Source organism: Symphalangus syndactylus, chromosome 9 (assembly GCF_028878055.3).
Source record: "Symphalangus syndactylus isolate Jambi chromosome 9, NHGRI_mSymSyn1-v2.1_pri, whole genome shotgun sequence".
Taxonomy (NCBI): domain Eukaryota; kingdom Metazoa; phylum Chordata; class Mammalia; order Primates; family Hylobatidae; genus Symphalangus; species Symphalangus syndactylus.
In genome coordinates this window covers 101503062-101529772 of record NC_072431.2, presented here as the reverse complement: position 1 = coordinate 101529772, position 26711 = coordinate 101503062, and the positions used below count along the sequence as shown (strand labels likewise).

The 26711-nt window shown below is 38.6% G+C and overlaps 1 pseudogene; it reads right to left on the bottom strand.

Annotated features, from left to right (window-relative positions):
- Positions 1-383: 383 nt before the first annotated feature.
- LOC129490746 (tigger transposable element-derived protein 1-like) lies at positions 384-3706 on the bottom strand (annotated as a pseudogene).
- Between the last annotated feature and the right edge of the window lie 23005 nt (positions 3707-26711).

The following is a 26711-nucleotide window of genomic DNA, read 5'->3' as shown; positions in this document are numbered from 1 at the left end:
CTTTTATTGTTTTCTTCATTCTACTTTATTTTAAACTTTCTATTTGCTTTTCAGCAGTTTTACTTTGATGAGTCTAGGTGTGGTTTTCTATACAATTATTTTGGTTGAGATATGCACAACTTCTTGACTCTCAAACTTTAAGTGTCAACTTGCCTGGATTAACAAAAACCCAGAAACCTGGTAAAGTATTGTTTTGGGTGTGTCTGTGAGGGTGTGTCCAGAGGAGATTAGTCTATGAGTCTGATTGGACTAGGAGGGGAAGATTGGCCTCACTGTTGGGGGCCCCATTTGATTGGCTGGGAGTCCAGAGAGAGCAAATGCAGAAAGCAAAATGGGTCTTTTTCTGTGAGCTGGGACAAACTTTTCCTCTGCTGCCTTATACATCAGAACTCCAGGATAGCTGGCATTTGGACTCGAGAATTTACATCAGCAGTCCCTGCAGGTCCCGAGGCTGTTAGCCTCAGGCTGAGCGTTACACCATCAGCTTCCCTGGTTTTGAGGCCTTCAGATTTGGACACAGCCACCCTACGAGCAGGATCCCCACAGGTCTCCAGCTTTTGAAGAGTGGCCTGTCATGGCACTTCTCCACCACCATAATTGCATTATATGCTTATGTAGATAAATAGATATCCTATTAGTTCTGTCTCTCTGGAGAACAGTGACTAGTACAAATTTGGTGTTGGAAAAAGTAAATATCATTCCTTCTTACTTTATTTTTTCCAACACAATGGAAGAGATCTGTGAAATTTTCCCTTGCAAAAAGCCTCTTATAAATTAAGCATATGAAGCTCCTTAATGGGGAAGGACAAAAATGTTAAAGCTAATTATTATTGGTACTGCAAAAGCAGAAATTGCTTAATTGTAACAGCTGAGTCATAATCAAACTTTCAAATGGACAGCATATATTTAGAAAATGTGTAGACCACATCCACTCTCCAAATACAAGTGCAGTGAGTGTTTTGAAGATCATAAAAGAAGTGAAAACTCAGGCGAAAAAGACAAAAAATCCTCTCATTCCAAGTTACTCAACTGTGTAGGACTTCTGCCTCTTCACACATAGGGTCACTATACTACGCGTTTCATCTTCACATCATTTCCAGTATTAGAGGTATACATTGTGTTAAGACCTTTAGAGAGTTCCCATTTGTTTTATGTGTTTTTTGCAAATTTGGCTCCATAAAAGTGCATGATCACAATGTTGATTTTGTGCATAAGCACTGCGTGCACTCATAAGAATGTTGAAACTTCCTCAACAAATGAAGAGATGTCCTTTTGTACATCTATATTTGCGAAAGATAAAATTTCTTGAGATCTTCCAACCTTGGACAATTGCACATGCAGGGGTGACCCATCATAGTTTTTTATCTATCTCATCAAAAGATTTACATCATGGTATTTTGAATGATGGCGTCATAAAGCTGGATGCACACAATTACCAACAATAGTGATATGCATCTATACAGGCACACCTTGGAGATATCATAGATACAGTCTCAGGCCACCAAAATAAAACAAGTTATACAAACTTTTTGGTTCCCCAGTGCACATAAAATTTATGTTTACACTATATTGTAGTCTAAGTGTGCAATAGCATTGTCTTTAAAAAGTGTACATACTTTAATTTAAAATTTCTTGTTTAAAAATGCCAATGATCATCTGAGCCTTCTGCAAGTTGTAATCTTTGCTGGTGGAGGGTCTTGCTTTGATGTGGATGGCTGCTGACTGATCAGAGTGTTGGTTGCTGAAGGTTGGAATTACTGTGTCAATTTATAAAAATAAGACAACAATGAAGTTGGCTGCAGCAATTGACTCTTCCTTTCATGGCAGATTTCTCTGTAGCATATTATACTTTTTGATACCATTTGATCCACAGTAGGACTTCTTTCCAACTTGGAGTCAATCTTCTCAAACCTTGCTTTATCAACTAAGTTTATGTAATATTTTAAATCCTTTGGTGTCATTTCAACAATGTCCACAGAATTTTCACCAGGAGTAAATTCCATCTCGAAAAATCACTTTCTTTTCTCATTTATAAGAAGTATCTCCTCATCCCTTCAAATTTTATCTAAGATTACAGCAATTTAGTCACATCTTTAGGTGCTACTTCTAATTTTAGTTCTCTTGCTATTTCTATAACATCTGCAGTGACTTCCCTCACTGAAGTCTTGAATCACTCAAAGTCATCCATGAGGATTGGAATCAACTTCCAAACTTCTATTATTGTTGATATTCTGGTCTCCTCCTTTGAATCATAAATGTTCATAATGGCACCTACAATGACGAATCTTTTTTTTTTTTCCTTGAGACAGAGTTTTGCCCTTGTCACCCAGGCTGGAGTGCAATGGTGCCATTTTGGCTCACTGCAACCTCTGCCTTCTGGGTTCAAGCAAATCTCCAGGCCCAACCTTCCGAGTAGCTGGGATTACAGGTGCCCACCACCACGCCCAGCTAATTTTTGCATTTTTAGTAGAGACAGGGTTTTGCCATGTTAGCCAAGCTGGTCTCAAACTCATGACCTCAGGTGATCCGCCCACCTTGGCCTGGCAAAGTGCTGGGATTACAGGTGTGAACCACCGCGCCCAGCCTGGTGAATGCTTTCCAGAAGGTTTCCAATTGACTTTTCCCAAATTCATCAAAAGAATCACTACCCACGGCAGCTATAGCCTTACAAAATGTATTTAAGTAAGACTTAAGTCAAAATGACTCCTTGATCCATGGGATGCAGAATGGATGTTGTTTTAACAAGCATGAAAATATTAACCTCCTTGTAGATCTCCATCAGAATTCTTGGATGATAGCTCTTGGGTGAGTAGTAATATTTTGAAAGGAATATTTTGATCAGAGCAACAGGTCTCAACAGTGGGCTTAAAATATTCAGTAAACCATGCTGAAAACAGATGTGCTAACATCCAGGTGTGGTTCCATTTATAGAGCACAGGCAGAGTAGATTTAGCATAATTCTTAAGGGCTCTAGCATTTTCAGAATCATAAATGAGCATTGGCTTCCATTTAAATTCACCAGCTGCATTAGCCCCTAACAAGAGAGTCAGACTGTCCTTTGAAGCTTTGAAGTCGGGCATTGATCTCTCCTCTCTAGCTATGGAAGTCTTAGATGGCATCTTTTTCCAACAGAAGGCTGTTTCATCTACAATGAAAGTCTGTTGTTTAGTGTAGTCACCTCCATCAATTATCTTAGCTAGAGCTTCTGGATAACTTGCTCCAGCTTCTCCATCAACACTTGCTGTTTCACCTTGTGTTTTAGGTTATAGAGACCACTTCCTTATTTAAACCTCATGGACCAACGTCTACTAGCTTCAAATGTTTCTTCTGCAGCTTCCTTACCTCTCTCAGCCTTCATAGATTCAAAAAGAGTTAGGGCCTTTCTCTGGATTAGACTTTGGCTTCAAGGAATGTTGTAGCTGGTTTGATCTTCTATCCAAACCACTCAAACTTTCTCCATGTTAATAATAAGCCTATTTTATTTTCTTATTATTCACGTGTTCACTAAAGTAGCATTTTTAATTTTCTTCAAGATCTATTCCTCTACAGTCACAACTTAGCTAAGTGTTTGGCCCAGGAGGCCTAGCTTTCAGCCTGTCTCAGCTTTTGGCATGCGACCTTCCTCATCAAGCTTAATAATTTCAAGCTTCTGATCGAAAGTGAGAGATGTGCAATGCTTCCATTCACTTGAACACTTAGAGGCCATTGTAGGGGTATAGATCAGCCCTAATTTTAATATTGTTATATCCTAGTAAATAGGGAGGTCTGAGGAGAGGGAGAGAGATGGGGGAACAGCTGGTTGGTGGAGCAATCAGAACACACACAACATTTATAGACTACATTCACCATCTTATGTGGGTGTGGTTCGTGATGCCACACAACAATTACAATAACATCAAAGATCACAGATTACCATAACAGATATAATAGGAGTAAAAAGTTTGAAGTATTGTGAGAATTACCAAATTGTTACACAAACACATGAAATGAGCACACGCTCTTGGAAAAATGGTGCTGGCAGATTTGCTAGATGCAGGTTTGCTGCAATCCTTCAATTTGTAAAAAACACAAATATCTGTGAAACACAATAAAGTGAAGTGCAATAAAATGAGGTATGCCTGTACATTTTGCTTGTTGACCTATTTCTTTACAAATATGGTTTACCTGCTCATAATTTTTGCACCTGTGTGACTGCCATTAGTATACCTGTTTGCACTTGCAAAAATATGTATGTTATTATTATCTATTTTATTATGTAAAGTAGCCTATGAAGTATTCTGTTGATTTTGGTTTCTTAAACAAATCCCCTTTTATAAAGGTAAATAAATGTGTTTTTGAAGAATTTTTTTACAATTATTTTTTCCAGAATTATATTTTCAAGGTTTTGGTCTTCTGGGATTCTGATTTTTGAAATTTTAGACTTGAGGAATTTTGATCTTTTGGGATTTCAGCATGTGGGATTTTGGCATTCAGGGTTGTGTCCTTTGAAATTATTGCCCAAACCCCAAAAGAAAATACCCAAATGGCCAAAAAGCCTACAAAAAGGTACACAATATCATTAGCCATCAGGGAAATACAAATTAAAACTCCAAGAAGATGCTACACACCTACTAAGGTATTGTTTTAAATAGAATAATACCTCATGTTGGCAAGGAGGTACAGTTCTCACATTCTGTGAATGGAGTACAAATTGGTATAACCACTTTGGAAAAATCTTTTGGCAATATCCACTAAAGCTTACACACATACACCTGATGACCCAGAAATTCCACTCCTACATTTGCACCCAAGAGAAATGTCTACATATGTTCACCAAGAGACATGTACATGACAGATGAGAACAGTCCAATCCCAAAGGCAGAAACAAACCTAAATGCATATCAACAATAGAATGGATAGATATATTGGCTTGTATAGTCACACAATGGAATGCTATAGAATTATCAAAAAAGAATGAACTATGACCTCACATAACAACATGAATGACTCTCACAGATGTGGTACTGAATGAAGGAATCAGATGCAAAAGCCCATAACTATATGATTAAGAAAATTCTGAATCAGGCAAGATTAATCATGATGGTAGAAGTCAGAATCATGGTTACCTTTAAGAGAAAATGCCTAGAAAAGAAACATGATCAAGGCCAGGCGCCGTGGCTCACGCCTGTAATCCCAGCACTTTGGGAGGCCCAGGCAGGCAGATCACGAGGTCGGGAGATGGAGACCATCCTGGCTAACACGGTGAAACCCCATCTCTACTAAAAATACAAAAAATTAGCTAGGCATGGTGGCACATGCCTGTAGTCCCAGCTACTCAGGAGTCTGAGGCAGAAGAATCACTTGAGCCCAGGAGACGGAGGTTGCAGTGAACTGAGATCACAACATTGCACTCCACCAGCCTGGGCGACAGAGTGAGACTCCATCTCAAAAAAAAAAGAATAAAAAAAGAAAGAAACATGATCAAGCCCTCTTAAGAGATAAGAATGGTCTGTATCTTGATCTGAGTGGTGGTGACATAGATGCATCCACTTTGTTAAAAGTCCATTGAGTTTATTAAGATTTGTGCACCGTACAATATACATATTATACTTCAATAAACATTTTTTGAAGAAAGAAAGATGACCTGGGACCAGATTTACCTTATTAATATCCTAAAGGTATCTGTTCATTAGTTAAGCATAATCTATTCTAATCAATGCTCTATTGCATATGAATGCTGCCTGAATGGGGTGAATGCTAAGGGATACTGAATGAGATTATATCAGAGTAAAGCTGGGTAATTTCTCTTACAGAATATGATTGCGTTTGGGAATAGGTCATGCGATTTACCTAGGAGACATTTACTTTTAGTACATCTTTTCATTTCCATTTCTTGTTATTTTGAGAAGAGTTTACAAATGGAAAATCTGGGTTGGTCTTTTCGCTTCATCTGTTTCTGAAAGCCCCTCCTTTTAGGATGTGGCCCCTCGTCCGTGCTGGATAATATCAAGGGCACCTAGCAAAGCAGACTTTTCTCCCCATGAGTCTGTGGAAGTGGCGGCTGCCATATTGCTCCATGAAATTAGGGAAAATTCTAATAATCATCATAAAATGAAAACAGCAATAAATGTAAATAAGGGCATTCATATTTCACAGTACATTCGAGATTGAATCCATGAATTTTCACCATGCTTTTAAGGTGGGTGGCCAGTATCATGTCTGATACTTTCATATGGAGGAAAAGGGGCAGAAAAAGAACAAAGCACTTTCTATCACCAACTCCATTCCTCCCCAGTGAGCACCTTCCAGCTTTCTTTGTGCAAGCCCTTCTCACTAGTCCACACTCTCATAACTGAGCCTTTGCTCTGGATTTTCTTTTACCAGAAACAATCTCCCTCTTTCTGATTATTTCACTATAACTCCTGGCCACCTCTCTGATTTCCCCAGCCTACCATGCCCCAGAAGTCATCGTTGAAAGCCCACTTTCTTTGAAAGCTCCACAATCCTGACACATTTATCCACCATGACACTTTTTTTTAAAATATTGGGTTGCAAATAGACTTATCTCCCAACAATCTTCACATTATGACACTCCAGAGCTTGTCTTCCCAACTCTTCTCCCTGTGGTAAGAAGAGAGTATATAGTATACCATATATGGGAGGAAAACTCTTTGGAGCGCGCCTTCGAAGCCACATTCAGTTGAACAAACCAATCATTTATACTTGCTCTTACTTAAACTATGGTATGTGTGATAATGACTGAGTGTCATATTTAGATCTAAGGCTTTGAGAGCGACAAGAAACATTCAGACTACAGAGGATAGGGATTGAAGTTTTGCCACTCTTTGTCTCCCTGTTCACCAGTATAACTTCCTGCTGAGCTCCAGTTCAGAGCTTCCCAACAGGTGGGGCTTAATCCCCAGCCAATTCTGAAGACTTAGCTCAGGGCCAGCTGCTGCCCCCCATCCCCTCTCTGAAGCTCTTGGGATCCCAGGCCAGGGGGAGGTGGAGAGTAACCAGAAAGACGATTGCCCTGCTCTCATCAGGGCCTTGCCCTGCTAGCAAGCTAGCTCTTTCCCCACCACCCTCCCCAGTGATGCTTCTGGAGGAAAAGCTCGTAGGTGCCTTCTCTGGCTTCTCTTTGGCATTTTGTCCTTTAACGTCATTCTGCTAGTTGATCAGAGCACTGATCCACATTCCCCATGAAAGCAAACAGCAGAGAGCAGAGAAACTGAATTAGAGCTGCTTTCAACTCTGTAGAGAATGGAATTTTTAAAACATCTAATAAGTTAAATAGTTACAAGTTTTCTTTTGTCGAACACAAAACTTGAAATTTCCTTTTGTGTATGTGTATATGTCATTTTCTAACTTAAAATTGTATTCCCATTGTAAAATATCCAAGCAAATATGAGTATGCCAAGAAAAAAAAAAACACCCTTTATCCGCTATCCTTCCCTCCACCCTGACCCCATTTCCACCTTTTCCCCAAAGCAACCACTCCCAACATTTTGGTGTACGTCCTTCCAATTCTCTCTTTCTCTCTAAATATACACTGATAAATACTCAAATCCATTTCTCTTCTTCTTCCATTTACATTAATGGAATCATACTATACACCTATACACTGTGACTCTTTTTTCACTTAACAATATTTTGAAAATCCTACATTGGTCTACTTCATTCTTATTAATGACTATATACTAGTATATAGCCTGAATGAACCATAATCACTTCCCATTTTACATTAAGTGTGTTTTCATATGCTATAGGCTACATTGTGTCCCATCCCTCACAATTCACATGTTGAGTCCTAACCCCCTAAACCTCAGAATGTGGCCTTATTTGGATACATAGTCTTTAAAGAGGTAATCAAGGTTAAATAAGATCATTGGGGTGAACCCTAATCCAATATGACCAATATCCTTATAAGTAGAGGAGATTCAGACACAGAAACACACAGAGGAAAGACCATGTGAAGACAGAGAGAGAAGTCAGCCATCTACAAGCCAAGGAGAGAGACCTCAGAATGAAACCAACTCTGCCAACACCTTATTCTTGGACTTCTGGCCTCCAGACTGTGAGGAAATAAAGTTCTGGGGCTTACGCCACCCAATCTGTCATCACAGAAGCCCTAGCAAACTAGTACCCCAGTGTTTTACACTTACATAGACCACTTTGGTGAACAGCTTCGCACAGCCTTGCACATACATCTTTGTGCACATGTGTGAATATTTCACTAGGCAATGTTACTAGAAGAGGAATCTCGAAACATATCATTAACTTTTAATTTTGACAGAGATTGTAAAAGGCTTTCAAAAATGCTTCATCAGTATTATTTTGTTCATATTTAACGATGCTGGACATATAAGTCAAAAAGGCTTCATCAGTATTATTTTGTTCATATTTAACAATGCTGGACATATAAGTCCTTTCCATCTTTACCAATGATAGGTATATGCGGTATTTCATTATTTTACTTGATGACTAATGAAATGAGGCTCAGAATTCTTAAGTTGATTGACCATTATAGTATTTCTAGTGTGAATGAACTATTTGTTTCCTGTGTATATTATTCTGATGGCTTCTTGATAATTTGTTAATAATTAATAGGCACGCTTCATAGATTTGAAAATTAATCATTTGTCTATTACATAACTATTTCCTTCCAGTTTGTTACATGATTTTTAAATTTTATTTATGATATCACACAGAGGCTTTTTGTTTTGTTTTGTTGAGTTTTGTATCTTGCTTATTAAGGTCTTCTCTGCCTCAGGTTATGGTTTAAAAAAAAAAAAGCCTGTATTTTTTTCTGATAGTTCTCTGGGTTTGTTTTCAATGTTTAACATTTTAAGCCATCTGGAATCTACTTATGTACATGGTATCAAGTGGGAGTCTAGCTTTATTGTCTTCTGAATAGTGAGTCAATTTATCCCAATAAATCCAAGCTACTTTTCTATTTATTTTTTGTTGTTGAATAGACATACTTTTGTATTTGTTGAATAGACATACTTTTCTATTCATTTTAAATACCTGTTTTTTATTTTTATTTTGTTGTGTAGAGCTGGAATTTGCTCCTAGTAGAGTCATATCTTTATTTCAATTAAGCTTTAAAAAAAAAATTTAAACACCAATAGAAGGTGTTTAAATAGAAGGAAGAGAGATTTGGGGTGGCATTAAAGTCTCTTTCCAATCACACTTTATTTTTTTCAATTTTATCCTCAACAAATAACTACATTTTAGAAAGGCATCCAATGTATTACAAAAAATGTATTTTATAAATGCAGTGTTTTATGCAAGCTGGAAGTTAAACAATAGCATCACAAATAGTGAAGACTCAGGCCTCCGATATTTTTTAAGCTACAGAATAGAACACATTCCTTCATAGTCTCCCTGCCACCATCTTCCTCACACCCCACCTTACCCATTATCTTTGGCTTCTTTAAAAGGCACATCAAAAGTCCTCCATTTACTCTAAGATTGCCTTTTATCACACAAAAGTGGGAAAGCCCAAAGAGAAAACTAAGCTAAGCAACCCTTCAGCAGGCATCACTGAGTATCTAGTGGTGACACTAAGAGCTCCCACTTACAGTGAGCCTCCCTGTTCCCATTGCTCAGTGTCTGAGGGAACTAACAATAAGTAAGACACAAAGGCCTTACAGGTCAGTTTGTGAATCAATCTACTAATGTAGGTTTGTTATTTTTTTTTATCAGATTCTGTTCAATTTGTTGGCAATGCCTGTGTAAAGCCAGATCACACTTAATTGCAAATAATTCTGGAGCTTCTTGGCAATGTAGAACTAGTCAAACTGAGAGAAAAACAAGCATACTTATATGATGAATAACATTAAGACCCAGGGAGCATTTAGAAGATGGAAAAAAAGAGTGGGTTAATTTTGAACCATTTTCAATTTCCATACCAGTCATTACCCACATTAGTGGATTTATTATGTTCTTTTTCTTTCCCTAATAAGAGCCTTGTAAAATTCAGCACATCATCAGGCAACCTAATAATTACTGTATTTAGGGGCAAATGTTAGATCCCTGACAGAGACCGTTTATTATGTTCCATTCCCTAAAGTTTGACTGAATGGTCATTTTTCTGCTTCCTCATTAATAATCATAATAAGTAAACTGCAAGAAAGAAGAGGAAAGAACTCAGCAAATCAAAACTTAGAAAACTAGAAAGGTCAGAGCCATAAAGCATTCTGCCATTACTCACCAACTGTGTGAGATATTAGAATTATGATTCTTAATTTTCATGACCAAAATTCTAAAGGGAAAGAAAATGGCACCAAATGAATCCATTCAATTAATGTGGAAGCCCAGATGGAAAAAAAATAAGCAAAATAAATAATTCCCTGAATCTGTCTTTTATCAACTCAAGCCCCAATTGTAGGCCTCCCCTGAGCCTAAGGATCACAAAACAAAAGCTTAATGTGACCAGTAATTTAAGTGTTTGCTAACCTTTTGTCCTTTAAGCTCTGCAGAACAACCAGAAAAACATTACGTGATAAAGTTACATTGGTTAATGCACACTGAGTAATAGTATCAATCTTCCAATATTCCTGATCCAAGATTTGAGATACAGAAACAACTCCACCCCAAAGATTTTTTTAGAAAGCTCTTTTGTTTCTTTGGATTGCTCTCAAAGATTTTCTTGCTGATTTTCCAAAAGCACATTATTCATTTACTAAGCTTACCAGTTGCTTCATCACAAAAAATGTTACAGACACCTAAACTCTAGCACAATATGATTCTATGTCAACGAAGTATTTTTGAGTACCAAATAATTTTTTGGTTCCCCATTGTTTGGCTTTCAATTTGAAAATGTCTTCTGCACAGAGGATCATAAACGCTTGCTCCGGAAGATTTTTTTGTTGGTTTTGTTTTGTTTTTTCCTGGCTTTCTATTTTCTTAGCCAAAAATGAAACCGATAGCTTTGTTCCCACTATGGTCTTCTTTCTTCCTGCTACAATCTGGGCATTTTGAGGAGGTGTTTAAAGACACCTTCTCCAAGTATTCCCTGAGGCTAAAGCAACAAGCACTCACTCTCTGTTTTTGAAAACTTATAACAGTTGGAACCTTTTGAACAACCACTTAGTGCCAACGCTGCCCTTGATCTTCTCTTTACAGTATATGGGGTTTACACTTTGTGGGCCAGATGCAATCCCAGCGGACCTCCGTTGGGGAACACAGGAAGAATTTTCCCCTCATGTCTGCAGGGAGCATTTTCCAGCCAGAATGCATAAACCATTGAGAATATCTCCCATGGAGTCCCCTGAGAGGAAGATAATCCATTACCCTCCAGGCATTTGGCCGGCTTAGGAAGGACTGGGCAGCCCCGCCTCCAAAGATACTAATGGGAATTACATTTGAAAATCTCCCAAAAGCCAGATCCTGAAATACAGTTCTCTCTCCCCACGGGTTTTGCATTTCTCAGAAAGCAACATAAGGAGAGATAGAGAACCAGAATGTAAATCATGACCTTTAACAAAATATATAAATCAAAAGAATGGATAAATATTTTCTATTTACATAGCCTCTCTGAAGAGTCGCATTAGCTAGATCAAGACAAACCCCCACGTCCCAGTTTCATAAACCCGCACCACATTGGCCAGATAAAATCAGCCTCTCCAAGTGACTCCCAACTTTAACACTTCAAAGTGAAGCACAGAATTATTTTTATTATCATCACAGTATTTGACAGCAATCCAGAGAGAACCAATGAAAACCAGGACCCGAGTTAATGCCTTCATAGAACCAGAAAGCTGTGCACTGTGCTGAGCACAAGCACATCATTAAGGGAAAGACGGGAGAGAGGCCTTCCTAAGCGCTGATGTTAAAAATTGAAATCCATTCTGTAAAAGACAGACCTTGTGTATTTTTTAAAGCCCAGAGCCATAACAGCTAAAGGGTAGTAAAAATCGTATATAAGAACATTATGGTGGTTAGATTGTTCCTAAGAACCCTTGATCCAGGATTTGGTATATACCTATATAAATGCACAACTCAAAGTTAGTGGAACTTTTCATATTGTAGGGGTGGGTAGGGGAGAACCAAGAGTCTAATAACTGCATGAAAACATGTAGTTCCCAGAAAAATGAAATCTAAATGGAATACAAATATATGAAAAGATACTTGGCCACAGTCATAATTCCAGAAAATCAACTCAGAAAAAAAGGAAAGCTTGTCACCTAGGAAACTGAGGAGCTAGTTTGATGACACACAAGTTAAGTAGTGAAATAAGATGTGTATTCTCTGCAGATGGAAGTGTAAGTTGGTTCTGTGTTTGGAGATATCTTGGGTGTAAATGGACTCAGCTTAACAATATTTAGCACAACAAAAAAGTACATATTTTTTGACCTGTCAATTTTACTTCCAGAGATTTACAAATGAATATACTTGTACTCATACACAGAGATAAATGATGTACACAACAGCAAGCTTTTAGTAACAGAAAACAATCTAAGGGCTTAGGACTGGCCGTGTTAAATATGGTACACCTGTTAGTGGAATACTTGGAGCATTGCTAAACATGAGGGACACCAACAGCAAGCATTGATATGCAAAGATCTTCCAACTATACTGTTAAGAGTATTTTTTTAAGTATGATAGTATTCTCCCCTTTGTGTAAATAAGAACAAAAGAATAAAAGAAAGAAAGAAAAAAGAAATATATATATATAAATGTTTATATGCTTGTATATACATAGAAAAATTCTAGAAGGCTACATAAGAAATTGTTGATAATGGTTGCCTCTGTAAAAACAGACACGTCAACTAATGGCACAGGCTACAGAGCCCAGAAATAAACCCACACATTTATAGTCAATTGATTTTTGACAAAGGTCCCAAGAACACACAGTGGGGAAAGGACAGTCTCTTCAATAAATGGTGTTGGAAAAGCTGGATATTCACATGCAGAAGAATGAAATTAGCCCCTTGTCTCACATCATGTATGAAAACCAACTCAAAATAGCTGAAGACTTAAATATAAGACCTGAAACTGTAAAACTACTAGGAGAAAACATAAGAGGAAAGCTCCACAACATTGGATTGTGAAACAGATTTCTTTGGATATGACCCTGAAAGCACAGGCAACAGAACCAAAAACAGACAAATAAGACAGCATCAAACTAAAAAGCTTCTGCATCTCAAAGGAAACAATAAAAAAGTGAAGAGGGCCGGACGCAGTGGCTCACGCCTGTAATCCCAGCACTTTGGGAGGCCGAGATGGGCGGATCACGAGGTCAGGAGATTGAGACCATCCTGGCTAACATGGTGAAACCCATCTCTACTAAAAATACAGAAAAATTAGCCCGGCGTAGTGGCAGGCGCCTGTAGTCCCAGCTACTCGGGAGGCTGAGGCAGGAGAATGGTGTGAACCCGGGAGGTGGAGCTTGCAGTGAGCCGAGATGGCGCCACTGCACTCCAGCCCGGGCAACAGAGCCAGACTCCGGCTCAAAAAAAAAAGTGAAGAGACAACCCACAGAGTGGGAGAAAATATTTACAAACCATCAAACCAAAAGGCTTGATATCTGAAATATATAAGGAACCGAAACAACTCAATAGCAAGAAAACAAATAATCTGATTTTTTAAATGGGGAAAAGTTCTGAATAGACATTTCTCAAAAGAAGGCATACAAATGGCCAAAGGCATATGAAAAAAATCTCAGCATCACTAAGCGTGAGGGAAATGCAAATTAAAACTACAAGGAGGCCGGGTGCGGTGGCTCACACCTGTAATCCCAGCACTTTGGGAGGCCAAGGTGGGTGGATCAAGAGGTCAGGAGTTCAAGACCAGCCTGACCAACAGGGTGAAACCCCATCTCTATTAAATATGCAAAAATTAACCGGGCGTGGTGGCACATACCTATAATCCCAGCTACTCGGGAGGCTGAGGCAGGAGAATCATTTGAACCTGGAAGGCAGAGGTTGCAGTGAGCTGAGATCGAGCCATTGCACTCCAGACTAGGTGACAGAGTGAGACTTTGTCTCAAAAAACAAACAAACAAAAAAAAAACTACCATGAAATATTGCCTCATACCTATTAGTATAGTATAGCTTTTATCAAAAAGGAAAAAAACTGGCCAGGCACAGTGACGCATGCCTGTAATCCCAGCACTTTTGTAGGCCGAGGCAGGAGGATCACTTGGGCCCAAGAGTTCAAGACCAGCCTGGCCAACATGGTGAAACCCCATCTCTACTAAAAATACAAAAATTAGCCAGGCATGGTGGTGGGCGCCTGTCATCCCAGCTGCTTGGGAGGTTGAGGTATGAGAATCCCTTGAACCTGAGAGGCGAAGGCTGCAGTGAGTTGAAATCGCGCCACTACACTCCAGCCTAGGTGACAGAGACAGACCCTGTCTCAAAAAAAAAAAAAAAAAACAGAAAGAAAAAGTAGGTGTTAGCAAAGATGGAGAGAAAAGGAAACTCATATACTGGTGGTGGGAATTTAAATCTGTTATTATAAAAAATGGTATAGAGATTTCTCAGAAACCTAAAAATAGAACTATCACATGATTCATTAGTCGCACTTCTGGGTATATATCCAAAAGAACTAAAATCAATATGTCAGGGGAAAAAAATGTTCACTTTTAGATTCATTGCAGCATTACTCACAATGGCCAAAATATGGAATCAACCTAAATGTCCATTAATAAATGCATGGATAAAGAAAATAAGGTATATATACACAATGGAATACTATTCAGCCTTAAAAGAGAGTGAAAATCCTGTCATTTGCAACATGGATGAATCTGGAAAACATTATGCCAAATGAAATAAGCCAGACATAGGAAGACAAACACTGCATGATCTCACTTATATGTAGAATCTACAAAAGTTGAACTCATAGAAGTCGAGAGTAGAATGATGGTTACCAGAGACTGAGGGTAGGGGGTGGGGAGGGAGGGAACAGTAATTTTTTATCAAAGGATAGAAAGTTTCAGATAGACAGGAGGAATAGGCTCTGAGAGCTATTACACAGCAGGGTGACTATAATCCATAGTAGTGTACTGTGTAATAACTAAGGTAGTACATTTCAAATGTCTCACCATAAAAATTGATAGGTAATTGAGGTGATGGATATGTTAATTAGCTTGACTTAATCATTTCACATTATGTACATATATCAAAACATCACACTGTGTCCCATAAATATATACAATTATGATCTGTCAATCAAAGTAATATTCTTTTTTTTTTTTAATTTTAAACTATAGTTGCCTCTGGGTAGTGGTAGTGTTATGTGTATTTGATTATATGCCTTTTTATAAAGTTTGAAATATTTTATCAGATATAATATGGAATTCTTTTTGTTGTCAAGAAAAAGTGCAAAGAGATGGGAAAATGGAACTGTGAAGATTACCACAGTTAACTGGATGGAAAACAAGCAAGAGGGCTCAGTAGACAGCTAAGACATGGATGTGCTGTTCTGGAACGTGTCATCGGAGGACAGCTCAGTCATGTGTATACAGTTATCCCTCTGGTGTTTGTTTCCAGGACCTCCTGCAGATACCCAAATCCCCGGATGCTCAAGTTCCTGATACGAAATGGCACAATATTTGCATATAGCCTATGGAATCCTCCAATATACTTTAAGTCATCTCTATATTACTTACATTATTCTATATTACTTACATTATAACACAATGTAAAGGCTATATAAATAGTTGTTATACCAAAAAAAGCTAGATATTATATTGTAAAATACTAAGCCACTGCTTTGAGTTACTTTTCATTGAGATTTCTCGCACGTGATGTGCACTCCACATGATAATAAACTGTTTGGCTCTCTCTTGTTTAAAAAAATAGTTGTTATACTGTACTGTTTAGGGAATAATGACCAAAAAAGTCTGTACATATTCAGTACAGATGCAGTTTTTTCCCAAATGTTTTCAATCCATGGTTGGTTGAATCCATGAATGTGAAACACACAGATACAGAGGGCTGACTTTACTTCACTCTTAGAAAGTCTTTTGTTTTTTGGTTTTGTTTTTTGCTTTTTGTTTTGAGGCAGAGTCTTGCTCTGTCACGCAGGCTGGAGTGCATGGCGCAATCTCAGCTCACTGCAACCTCCACCTTCTGGGTCCAAGAGATTCTCCTGCCTCAGCCTCCCGAGTAGCTGGGATTACAGGCAGGTACTAACATGCCTGGCTAATTTTTGTATTTTTAGTAGAGATGGGATTTCACCATGTTAGCCAGGCTAGTCTTGAACTCCTGGCCTCATGTGATCCACCAGCCTCAGCCTCCCAAAGTGCTGGGATTACAGGCATGAGCCACTACACCCAGCCTAAAAGTCTTCTATAGGAGAAAGTTTGCTAGACCTTACTTTTAATAGATGCCGTGTACATACAGAAATGGTTTTCATGTTTTAAAACTCTATTTAAAGTAGTAAGTACATGGATTCAAGCAAAGTAAATGTTTTATAAGCTTTGTTTCTCAAAGAAAGTATGGCCTCTTGAATTAGGACTGGTATATGGAAAACCTTTTTGATTACCTCCTTAAACTACTAAGCAATTGGTGGGATATTAACAAAATTAAATTATTAATTTAATTTTGATTTAATTATATTGATGAAAATTGACTGAATTTCTCTCCAGATACCACTCCACATGGCTCAAAAAAAGAAAAACTCATTTTCCTATTATGTACCTGAAGTCTGTTTCCTATAGCACAGAGAACACAATGTAGTGTTTTTTAAGTCTTGCCATTTTCTCTGTGTAGTAGACAAAATTTAAAGGTAGCCCTCGGTGATGCTGACCTCCTGGTGTTTGTGACCTTATAGAATCCCCTCCTGTTGAGTGTTGGCTGGACCAAGTGACTTGTCTTACCTAACCAGGTGAATATGGCAAAAGTGATGGGGGGGGAGTGTCACTTCATGATTACGTTATAAAAGATGGTTTTCATTTTGATAGCACACTTACTATCTTACTGGGTTAGATGAAACAAACTGTTGAGATACCTCAACCCAGTATTCAGCAACAAACTGAAGCCCTGAATTCATCAACATTCAAAGATACAAATTCTGCCAACAACTACATAAATAAGCTCAGAAGCAGACTCTTCCCCATTTGAGCCTTCAGATGAGATCCCACCCCTTGCTGATACATTGATTGCAGAGATATGAGAAGACCTTGAAGCCAAGACCTAACTAAGCTGTGCCTAGATTCCTCCCCAACAGAAACTGTGAAATAATAAGTGTGTTGTTTTAGGCTGCCACATTTTTGAGTAATTCGTTACCTACATAGATAAGTATTAGATCCTGCCTGATGTTGGAAAAACCACTTAACTCCTCTGGCCTCTATTTTCTCTTTTGCATGGTGCATAGTAGGCCTGAATCAATGTTTGTGACCAGAATTAGTGTGAAATAAAGGGGTTAGACTAGATAATGTCTAAGACCCCCTTAATAAAAAGTCTGGACAATGTTTTGCTCACAAAGTGATAACTCTTGACAGATTGTGAATACAGGTTATTCTTTGTAGCTATTTTTTTTTCTTTGTAGCTATTTTCTATTCTTATTTTAAATTGCCTAAATTTCTTATTTGCAAAAAGAAAAAAGCACCTCAAAACAGAGGCCTCTTGTTTGAAACTTTTTCTCACCAACTTTTTTTTTTGTTTTAAAACTATCCTGGCCTGTGGGTGTCTGTGTAGCCTGGCCGAGGATCTCCGGGTACCCCAACACTGCCTTTGATGTAAATGGTCATATGCCCTGCACCCTTCAAGTAGATAAATGTGTATTTTATGAACACTGTCTCACCTAGCTCCAGAGCAACACCTGCTTTCATTTAAAGGCCTTTTCATTGCAAGACAAATGCAGACAGGGCAGGGTGTTGGACACATTTCATTTTGCCTCTCTCTAAATTCACTGGTGGAAGCTTTTTATAAATCTCACAGGTCATTTCCAAGAATCTCTGGTACTAAAACACCACAGGTCTGTGCTAACCCTACTTTCCTGAGGATTAAACTTAGCTTCATTGTGGGTAAAAATTGTGTTTTACAGGCTGGAAACAATGTCTTTGATGCTAAAATCATTCCCATAGTGAACTCTGAAAAATTTTTTGGAGGTGACACTTTAAAATCTTTAGCAAAACTTTTTTTTAACACTTAAAATTATTTCATTTTATTATTCATTTTATATTTTATTATTTTTGTTTTTTCTGAGATGGAGTTTCACTCTGTAGCCCAGGCTGGAGTACAGTGATATGATCTCGGCTCACCGCAACCTCCACCTCCCGGGTTCAAGCAATTCTCCTGCCTCAGCCTCCCACGTAGCTGGGATTACAGGCACCCACCACCACGCCCAGTTAATTTTTGTATTTTTAGTAGAGACAGGGTTTTCCCATGTTGGTCATGCTGGTCTCAAACTCCTGACCTCAGGTGATCCTCAACCTCCCAAAGTGCTGGGATTACAGGCGTGAGCCACCATGCCTGGACTTATTATTCATTTTATAGCGAGTCATTCAGACAGTGAAAGAAATGTGCTGCCATCTCAGTGCCATCCTGCACTTGTACCTACTTCACAAGGTCCATGTCCACTGAGAGGAGAAGCTGGCCCATTCTGCAGCAGCTGCAAACTACCCCATACAGTAGTGCAGAGATAAGATATTCAGGCTGGAATTGTATTTTCTTTTATTCACATCTAGATATTTTGGCTTTATGTGATGATTTGTTGACCTATTAAATTATTCTTATAATGGTACTCTACAAAAGGGACTGATTTTGGTTTAAATAAGCAAACAGAAATGCTGCATAGAAATGTCTTCCTTTTTGGAAGCTTCTACACAACAAAAGAAGTAATCATCAGAGTAAACAGACAACCCAGAGAATGCGGGAAAATATTTGCAAACTATGCATCTGACAAAGGACTAATATTCAGAGTCTACAAGGAACTCAAATCAGCTGAAAAAAATAATCCCATCAAAAAGTTGGCAACTGAATAGACATTTATCAAAAGAAGATATACAAATAGTCAACAAACGTATGAAAAAGGGCTCAACATCACTAATCATCAGGGAAATGCAAATTAAAACCACAATGAGATACCATCTTACCCCAGCCAGAATGGCCATTATTTACAAGTCAAAAAACAACAGATGATGGCACAGATGTGGTAAAAGGGGAAGACTTATACGCTGCTAGTGGAAATGTAAATTAGTACAACCTCTATGGAAAACAGCACGGCTATTTCTCAAAGAACTAAAAGTAGATCTACCATTCAATCAAGCAATCCCACTACTGGGTGTCTACCCAAAGGAAAAGAAGCTGCTATATCAAAAAGACATCTTCACACATCTGTTTACCACAATACAGTTCACAACTGCAAAGATATGGAACCAACCTAAGTGCCCATCAACTGTTAAGTGGATAAAGAAAATGTGTATATATATATATATACACACATACACACACACACACACCATGGAATACTATTCAGCCATAAAAAAGAATAAAATAATATCTTCTGCACAACTTGGATGGAGCTGAGGCCATTATTCTAAGTGAAGTAGCTCAGGAACAGAAAACCAAATACTGCATGTTCTCACTTATAAGTGGGAACTAAGCTATGAAGACATAAAGGCACACAGAGTGATAGAGTGGACACGGAAGACTCAGAAGTGGGGAGGGTGGGAGAGATAGTGAGGGATAAAAAAACTACATATTGGGTACAAGGTACACTACTCAGGTGACCGATGTGCTAAAACCTCAGACTTTACCACTATACTATTCATCCATGAAACCAAAACCACTTGTACTTCAAGAGCTATTGAAACAAAAGATGTACATATAAATAATAATATTACTTTAAAAAGAAACAAAACAAAACCAGAAAATAACTAGTGCTATTTTTAAAAACATGTGCATTGTTGGTGGGAATATAAAATGCAACAGCAACTATGAAAAATAGTAGGGAAGTTCTTCAAAAAATTTTAAAAAGATGTATCACATGAGCTCACAATTCCACTTTTGAGTAGATATCCAAAAGAACTGAAAGAAGGATCTTAAAGAAGTATTTGTGCACCCATGTTCATACCAGCGTTATTCACAATAGCCAAGAGGTGGAAGCAACCCAAATATCTATCAATGGATGAATGGGTAAACAAAATGTGGTCTATACACACAATAGACTATTCAACCTTAAAAGCTACAACGTGGATGAACCTCAAGAACATTATGCTAAGAGAAATAAGCCAGTCACAAAAAGACAAATACTTTCTGATCCTGCTTATATAGGTACTTAGAGTAGCCACATTCATAGAGATAGAAAGTAGAATGGTGGTTGCCAGGGGCTGGTAGGAGGGAAGAATGGGGGGTTATTGTTTAATGGAAACAGAGTTTCAGTTTTGCAAAGTGTAAAGAGTTATAAAGATGGATGGTGGTGATGGTTGCACAACCATGTGGATGTATTTAACACCACTGAACTGTACCCTTAGAAATGGTTAATCTCAGCCAGGCACGGTGGCTCACGCCTGTAATCCCAGAACTTTGGGAGGCCAAAGCAGGCGTATGACAAGCTCAGGAGTTCAAGACCAGCCTGGCCAACATGGTAAAACCCCGTCTCTAGTAAAAATACAAAAATGAGCTGGGCATGGTGGCGGCCGCCTGTAATCCCAGCTACTCGGGAGGCTGAGGCAGAAGAATTGCTTGAATCCAGGAAGCGGAGGTTGCAGTGAGCCAAGATCGTGCCACTGCACTCCAGCCTGAACGACAGAGCAAGACTCCATCTCAGAAAAAAAAAAAAAAAAGAAATGGTTAATCTCGTAAATTTTACATTCTGTGTATTTTACCACAACTAAAAATTTAAAAGTGTGTGTGTGTGTGTGTGTGTGTGTGTGTGTGGTGCAAGAAAAAGAAATGTTTTCCTTTTTGGGTAGAATAGCAGGGGAAACAATATTAAATGTATGTACATGAAAGAGATCATATATGTATAGATCATAACTTCATGTTTCTAGCATCATTAATATCTCTTTATTATCTTTTATCTTTTCAGAGAATTTAAAAGATTCCTCTTACCTCCCCACTGCAAGATCCTGTTTGTCCCCCAAGAGTGAGTTAATATGTTAGCCATGCACTGTTCTCAGCAGAAGTCTGTGAAGTGGCAATTGCAAAGGTCTTATAGATAAGTGTATCTGGTGCTGATGCATTCATTTTACCATCCTAACCAGTGAGAAGCAGCAGATCAGACATATTTTGGTTATGAACAAGCACTACTACAATGCCAGCAGTTTCTGGTCAATGAAAAGAAATTGCTAAGAAAGAACATATTAGTGCCAAGAACTGTGATTTCTGTAAGCTGGCTTGTTTTGTGACCAATTTGGGTATAATTTTAAACCCAAGCACGATTGTGTATGATGTTTTAGAAAAGTGTGGAATTTTTTATTTTAAGAAATCTTAGAAATCAGTTTAATGTAATTACCTCATTATCTGGATCGAGTTAACCCAAATCATCAGTGAGTAAGTGACTTATACAAGGTCAGACAGCTAGCAGAAGATTCAACACTCTGGCTCATTAAAAAGGCTATTAAAAAGGTGAGTGAATGGCATTGGACAGTTTATAAAGAATTCATGAGAAAACAAGATTGAAAGATTGCTAAAACATGAAGTCTCTATGTTGATAGTTTTTGTTATTATTTAAAAATATGTTTATGGAGAAGTACATTAGAAAGGTGATTATATAACAGTGGAAGAAGATATTCTAGTACTTATAACTGTTAGTGATTTCAGAGGGGACCTCCCTCAATGCTTTTCTAAAATCTGCCCACTTCTAAGAAAATATGAAATCTCATAGTATCAAAAACTTGACTCCCAGTCACTTTATTACCACAGTCTCAGAAGATTTTTCATTAACTTCTACTAATACGGGGCCAGACTGAAAACCGAAGAGCAGTAAAGCCCAGAGGGTTTGCTAGCAACACAAAACACACCTGACAGGCCAAAACCAGACAAGGCAGAAGCAGGCTTTACTCCTCCCTGATGGTCTCTTCTGGTCTCTCTCTTGGCTCAGAGGCTGAGACTCAGCAAAACACTAGAAAGCTAAAATTCCAATAACAAAAAAATAAAATTGGCAGTAAAATGGTTAAGAGCAAAAGTGATGCTTTAGGACAAAAATCAAGGAGGTGGGTAAATATCTTGGAGGATCAGGAGAAAGGCAAAAACGATGAAGCCAATAAGAGGTGGTAGCTGTGGAAGTAGAAAACCAGATTCGACCTCCAAAGCTCTGGGACTCTGTGGAAAAACACAAGACAGCTGCAGCAGAGCTGATATCAAAGAGGTGACTGCAAAGAAGCTAATTAATACGTGTCAACTTACCAATTTTAATAGTTAGATTTAGGGTTTCGATGTTTTAAAAATAAAGCAATGAAAAGAAACATGAAATAAGTCAAAACAGGAAACATAAAAATAAGCCAAACACATCAACCGTAACAAAAAATATAAATGCCTTAGAAAAATCCCCCTTTAAAAAATGTCGTTTATAACGAACATGTAATAATTGTACGTGCTTATGGGATACGGGGGGTGTTTCAATACCTGTGTATGCTGTATAATGATCAAATCAGGGTAGCTGGTATGTCCATTGCCTCAAACCTTTATCATTTCTTTATGGTGATAACGTTCAAGATCCACTTTTCTAGCTATCTTGAAACATACAATTCACTCTTATCAGCTATAGTTAACTTAAAAAATCCCTTTTTAAAAAGATTACTTTTTCTTTTTTCTTTCTTTGGTTTTTTTTTTTTTTTTTTTTGAGACAGAGTCTTGCTCTGTTGCCCAGGCTGGAGTGCAGTGGCATGATCTCATCTCACTGCAACCTCTGGCTCTCGGGTTCAAGCAATTCTCCTGCCTCAGCCTTCCAAGTAGCTGGGAATACAGGCATGCGCCACCATGCCCAGCTAATTTTTGTATTTTTAGTAGAGATGGGGTTTCACCATGTTGGCCAGGCTGGTCTCGAACTCCTGACCTCAAGATCTGCCTCCCTCAGCCTCCCAAAGTGCTGGAATTACAGGCATGAGCCACCATGCCCAGCCAAAAAGACGATAATTTTTAAACTGGATTTAGAACGTTTACATCTAGTTATATACTGCTAATAAGGGACATGTCTAAAGAAAAAAGACGAAAGTTAAAAATAAATTATAGACAATTAAGAGAGTACAGCAATAGTCCAAGAATAAACAAATCGGCCAGGAAACACAACAGAGTATTGAGAAGCACACTTTTACAGTTGCTTGCCTTATGACAAAGGTAATACTACAGTACAATACAGAAAGTATATATTTTTCAATAAATGCTGCTAGGTTAATTTGTATAGCCATAAGGGAAGGCAGAGAGAAGCTCCCATAATCCCCTCATCCCTCATCTCACCATTCACAAAAATAATTACAGATAAATGAGGAATATAAGTATGAGAGACAATAAAGCTACTACTTGAAAAAAAAGTCTTCCGAGAATATCTTCATCATCTTGGGGTAGGCAAAGATTTTTTTTTTTTTTTTTTTTTGAGATGGAGTCTCACTCTGTTGCCCATGCTGGAGTGCAGTGGCACGATCTCGGCTCACTGCAAGCTCTACAGTTCACGCCATTCTCCTGCCTCGGCCTCCCGAGTAGCTGGGACTACAGGCGCCCGCCACCACGCCCGGCTAATTTTTTTGTATTTTTACTAGATACGAGGTTTCACCTTGTTAGCCAGATGGTCTCGATCTCCTGACCTCGTGATCTGCCCGCCTCGGCCTCCCAAAGTGTTGGGATTACAGGCGTGAGCCACCACGCCCAGCCGCAAAGGTTTCTTAAACAGGTTGCAAAAAAGCACTAACCTTAAAGGTGAAAAAACAATCATATATTATTAAAATTAAGAACTTCTATTCGTTATAAGACACTGTTAAGAGAGTGAAAAGACAGACCACAGAGTGGGAGAAAATATTTTGCAATATGCATATTCACAAAAGACTTATATGATGGATATATAAAGAATTTCTACAAATTAAAAGGACTCAATCACTTCACATAAGAGAATGTTCAATTGGCAAATAAACATTTGCCAATTGAAAAAGTGTTTAATATCATTATACATTAAGGAAATTCCAACTGAAACTACAGTGGGTTACCATTGCATTTCTACTAGGATGACTGAAAGTAAAAGGATTGGCAATACCAAGTGCTGTGGGACAACCGAAGCTCTAATCCACTGCTGCTGGGAGTGAGATTGTTACAACTACTCTAGAAAACTCTTCCGCACTATCTACTGTGAATATTACCATAGCCAATTACCCAGCAATTCCAACCCAGTTTTATATCAAGCCAAAAAATACATATATGCATGAAACATAGGTTTGAGAATGTACACAGCAGCACTATACAATTGCCAAAAACCAGAAACAATCCACACTTGCATTACCAGCAAAAGGGATAAATCGTGGTATATTCAATAAAATGTATCTCTATTCAGGAATGAGAATTCGTGTGCTATTTTTACATGTGAGCACATGAATGAGTATCATAAACACAATGATGAATGAAAGAAGTTAAAGTACAAGCTGTGTGATTTCATTTATATAAGGTACCAAAATAGGCAAAACTAGTCTACGGTGTTAGAAATGAGGTTAGTGTTTATTTTTGGTGTGGAACTGTGCCTGGGAGGGGGACTGGGGAAGAGGCCTTCTGGGGTGCTGGTTCCATTTCTCGCTCCAGGAACTGGTTACCTTGGAGTGTTCGCTATGGAATATTCATCAAGCTATTTATTCTCATTTCTGTATATTTGTCACACTTCACTATAAACTTTTTAAAAATTCAAAGCAAATTTTAGGCTGTGTTTTCAAGCAAATGCAAACTAAAAGTAAGCAGAGGTAGCAATCATATTCTGATATTCTGATATCATAATATCAGAAGAGGCAATTCACAGCCTGAAATACTGCATGAATCAAAGAATGGTTTTCTGTATTGACAACAGATTAATCCGCCATAAAGGTAATCAGTTGCAAACCCCTATGCCTCGAACAAACTAGCATCCACTGATATTAAACAAAATATTTGTAAGAGAAAAGAGTTATCAAAAACATATTGGTAGGTGCATGTTGAGCATAGACCAGCTGAGGAACAATCCAGACGTAGATACGTAATAATTTACACCAGCTGAGGCATTGGCCTGCAACAGCGTGAATGCCCCCTCACTAAGGCCAGTTGCCAATTGCTGTCAGAAAACCTGTAAACTAATATGGCTCTATTCCTGGTAAATCAACCAGCTACTTGCTACTTGATGACAGGTCCCATACATGGACCCTCCTAGAAGGGAAGTGACGATGTGTTCTTATTGTTCACAGTACACTTGGAATGAGACGGCGTGGCAGATATGCTGCAGCATCGGGTAGGCCAAAGTGGAAGGAGAAGGTTTCCAAGCTCCTCGCTGCCTCAATTCCTCCCCAAGGCCATCACTGACCTTGGTCCATGTGTGCCCACTGTAAATTTTGTTGCTTTGAGACCTTCATTGTCCACTCATGACCCAAGTTAATTAGCGGGAACGCTGGCCCTAACGAGAATCTCCAGTCTTAGAATTGGCCCATCCATTACCTAGTGTAAGAGGCTTGATGGGTTCACACCACGTTCCCATCCTATGTACAGGAAAACTGTGCAGAATCAAAGAATGTCAGAGCCTACGTTTTTATGGGCATTTGGCCTAATTTTCTTGTGCTGTCTGGGAAAGGAAATCTGGAAGGTTCCACCTACACAAACTTACAACTTTGTTTATTTTCCTTTCAAGTCTCCTTCTGAGGCCAAGACGTTGGTGAGATGAATAGTCCATTTATTGCCCCGGGTCAGGCCATCACAGTCGGTCATTGCACAATGTGTTTTTTATGTGTGAACTTGGATGCTAAATGAAGAACACTAAAGCAGGCGAGCGGATAGGGGAAATGACACAAACAGCCATTGGGAATGAATGGCCTTGTTTAAAGACTGATTTAAAAGATGACGGGGTCATAGTAGGCCCTACCCTGAATTTCAGTGAGCAATGGCTGTAGGAAAATAAACAATTCTAGAATAAAATATATGGAAGATAGTACCCAGGATGCAGTAAATAAAGCTGCCATAATTTAATCTGTTAGAGTTCACTTGTGATCTCTACAGCCAAAGGGGAATTTGTAAATACAGTGAAAAGTCACAGGAGATGATAAATGATGTTGCCAAGTGAAATGTAACCATTGTTATAACAAACGTATACCGAGACCACCTGCCCAGCTGCCATTCTAAGAGAACAAAAAATAAATGCCCATGCCCTAAGTGGGGCAGGGGCAGAATCTATTATTAATCACTCGCACATAAATATGAAAAAGTCAAGTAAATCCATTTCATTGAGCTTAGTCTGATAAAGAAGAACTGGGGAACGTTTCAGGGCCCACTGAGGAAAGGATGAAGTTCAGGTTGGGGTCAGGGTAGATGGGAAAGGCAGACTACTAAAAATGGAAAATAAAAATTTTTGAGGGACTGGGGACACAGCTGTCTTCCCTCCAACCCAGGAGTAAGGAGCCTGCCAGGATTTGGATCCCATCTCCTTCTCCTGCATCTCCTTCTGCAATTGATGAACACCATCTTATTTTTAACTAGAACCCAGTCAAGCAGGAGACAATTTTTTCTTGCCTTAGTAGCCCAGTAGCTGTTGTTCCTCCTTAACAATCGACTCATCTGTGCCTTGTGGGCCTGTGACTCCTGCAGCTTACCCTGTTTCTTTGAATTGCTAGTAAACTG